The sequence below is a fragment of the Adiantum capillus-veneris genome, chromosome 17 (genome assembly GCF_014529385.1).
Source record: "Adiantum capillus-veneris isolate H3 chromosome 17, ASM1452938v2, whole genome shotgun sequence".
Lineage (NCBI taxonomy): Eukaryota > Viridiplantae > Streptophyta > Polypodiopsida > Polypodiales > Pteridaceae > Adiantum > Adiantum capillus-veneris.
In genome coordinates this window covers 114,032,950-114,036,557 of record NC_140947.1, presented here as the reverse complement: position 1 = coordinate 114,036,557, position 3,608 = coordinate 114,032,950, and the positions used below count along the sequence as shown (strand labels likewise).

Genomic DNA, 3,608 nt, shown 5'->3' with positions numbered 1-3,608 from the left:
AATCCAACCAAAATAGATAAAGACATGAATGAGAGAATAGGAGAAAGAATGAGCTAATTCATAAACGTCCTGGATCGCTTGGAACTCGTGACCAAAATATTATCACTAGGGAACATATTTTAATTTTTAAACGTTGATGATCTCTTGGAGCTCATGCCCAAAAATTTATCATCAAGGGACACAAGCTAATTTGTTGCTAGTTTCAATAATTAAATGCAAAAACTAGTGAAGTGGCTTGAAAATCTACTGAGACATGATAATGTTTTTCACATCGCTATTTTAGATCTTGATATCGTTTAGTGTTGATTGTTTTGTATAAGGGTTATTAAACTAGTATTGTTTATCTTTAGCAAGCTTTAGAGACTTTTACATTAATGAATTGATATTTTTATACATTTCTTAACTAGCTAGCTACTCATCTCTTTGAATGCACGCTTAAAAGAAATTGAAGGTGTTTTTGTAGCTTTTGGCCGGCTACTTTGGTGCATAGCTTGTCTATGCATACGTTGATTAATATTTTGGATAGACTAAAAGGGGGTGTACAATTGTATGTTTTTCTAAAATTATAGTCTTTTATTTTGTAGACTATCATATGGAGATGTCTATCCCTGACAATTTGGAGGGCTTTTTTCAACGCCCTCTCATGAAACCATGTCTTATTCTTAATTGTCTAGATTCCTTCATCGCTAGTGCTCTTTTGTTAGACAGCACTTAGGGAGAGAAAAAGTATCCATTATTGATAAGCACGAGGGTAGAAAGATGTCTACTTATAATAAAGTATTTAGGCATAAAAAAGGTGCATGCGTCGCTATCATTGATGAATGTATACCATTAGGAAATCCACTTCTAGAAGCTTTCAATGGTTTTCCACAAATTTGTGATGATAAGTATTTAGAATTATTAAATATTTTAAATCGGGGGGAGGGATTCTCAAAAATTGGCATACACTACACAGATAAAGGTTTTTTCACTGCATCACATATAGATCCCTAGTGCACTTCGGGGTGGATGGCTCTAGTCGAAGGGAAAAAGACATGGTTCTTTTGGGATCCAAATGATGAAGCTACAATGCATTCTTGGAAAGAGTGTATGACAAAGTCCAATTGTCCTTTACCACAACCGCATATAAGGTTTGTTGCCGAAGCAGGTTCTCTAGTATTCATACCTCCTGGATGGGCTCATGCTGTCCACACAAGTCAACGCTCAATTGGACTTTGTGGCTCTCTATTTACTATGGAGAGTTTGCACAACATTTCGCATCGATTGGATTGGTCTTTGTCAATATATTCGGAAGATAAGCTTCCACTCTTGAAAGATATTAAAGAGCACATCACACGCATTTTCAATTTTTCTACAGGTGATTTGGATTCTTTATTGAAAATGGTTAGTCTCAAGCTTGACGAGTACTCCAAATCTACTAACAGTCCTCAAAATGTGGGTAAAAAAAGAGGACGCAAGCCAGGTGGTCAAAAGATTCAACGTCCAAAGCTGAAAGTGACTTTTGAAAAAGAGCCTCGAGGTGATACACCATGTGAAGACACAGAGCATGATCCATCCAAAAGATCAAGCTGTGGGAAGCGCCATAGATCTTATGCATATGGATTCATGATATATCCTGTTTGTGCAGCGTGCTACCATAGAAATCACACTCATAGATACTTTCATGTACCCCAAGGCTACTTATGAGATGTTGTTTTCATGCTTCTTAGGTTAGGATTGTTTTTCTAATTGGCAAACATTGCCCTAGATCATTTTTTTCTCAGTCATTTGAGACAATGTTGTTATTTTCATTGTTAATTTAACACCTTTAAAAGTTTTGGTTATTTTTTAAAGCACTTCTCTCAGCATAATTTCTTTATATGATGTGTATTTTGATTGTTAATTCAACTCAACTTCAAAAGTTGTGATTCTTCTTTTCTTAAGCACTTTCCTATGTTTAATTCTGTACATCATGTGTCACAAGGACAATTTTACATATTGAGTGCTCTAGTGTGCACATACGTGGATATATTGAATATGAATTAGTGAAAGACAATTTTTAAAGCGTGATATAGCTAGCATTTATATAAACTAAATTGAGATATTAGAGGAATGATATGTAAACTGTAGTTTAAGAAGATCATTGCTTGTTATAATTTTCTCATGCACTTATATGGTCTCTACATATATGCTAGGTGAAAGTGGATTAGAGACAGAACATCTAAGCCTAAAAGGAAGTATTTAGAAGCGATGTTATATATAAAAATATTTTGTGTGTCATCAGCATGACATACTTGAGAGGGTCCTACAAAAAAAAAAAAAGGATATATATGCGGACGGCCACATATAGTCTTGGCCATTCATACATATAGATTGTCCTTTCGAAAAGACACCAATTTAATCATTATATGAGCACATTAACAAAAAAACTGAAGAAAACGTTTAAGGTATCATAGTTTATTGAAAAGAAACAAAAAATTAGTCCATGGACACAAAATGTGGTTCAAGAAGCCCAATTACTTGTGTAATCAATTCTCATATAGCTAAATAAGGTATTTAAAAGAGGTAGCCTATCTATAAATTTTTAGTGTACCACGAGAGTGACCTACATCAAGAAAAAGATGTATGGATAGAGTCACACTCGTATATTGTCGTAGAAAGACAATCATTATAGCTTTATAAATTAACATTTTATTAATAGGAATAGAGAGATAGGTCCATTGATATAGAACATGTAGTTCTAGAAGGCCAATTGTGTGACCTACATCAAGAAAAAGATGTATGGATAGAGTCACACTCGTATATTGTCGTAGAAAGACAATTATTATAGCTTTATAAATTAACATTTTATTAATAGAAACACAGAGATAGGTCCATTGATATAGAACATGTAGTTCTACAAGGCCAATGGTGTGTCTTGCATGTGCATTGACTCAGTGTGACATGAAACGTTTTGAGGTTACTGGGTTTCGAGGTTTTGAGGTTTCTGCAACGTTTCTTTTAGGAGCTCAAAGAAAGCGGAACACAGGTTTTGTTTTACATGTATGTACTTATATATGCAAATTCACATGTCAAAACAAGTGAAATACCAAAATCTTGATGTGAGACTTGAGTCACGAGTGAATAAGGTAAGTCGGCAGCCAACTGAAGCAACGTACATGCATAGATGAGGGGGCCAGGTTGACGTGCAAGGTTGAGAGAGAGAGAGAGAGAGAGAGAGAGAGAGAGAGAGAGAGTATTCGATGTTCGTGAGGCGACCTTTGTACATGGCTTTAAAAATCCCCAAACGGGTGGTTTGGGCGGTCAAAAGAGGGCCAAAAAAACAAATCAACTTGTTTCGTCCGTTTCGGCTATTTCACCGTTTCAAGGTTTCAGAGGGCCTAAACGCGTTTTTATGTCACTATGCATGCATTGACTTTGCGTATAGTGGGCTATCTTCTTGTGCACATATAGATATCAAATAAATTAACATAGATTAGATGGTATTTGCAGAGCTGCTTTGTTCTTTTAAGAGCAAAAGTGAATGAAAGAGGAAAATTGGATAGGACACGCGGTGCGGAGAGAGAGAGAGAGAGTGTGTGTGAGTGAGTGTAGATTGTTTTGATGTGGGCATTCGTATGGAGGGGAGC

At 35.7% G+C, this 3,608-nt stretch overlaps 1 pseudogene; it reads left to right on the top strand.

The window, feature by feature from the left end:
* The first annotated feature begins 1,008 nt into the window (after positions 1–1,008).
* Positions 1,009–1,771, top strand: LOC147437903 (uncharacterized; annotated as a pseudogene).
* Positions 1,772–3,608: the final 1,837 nt, after the last annotated feature.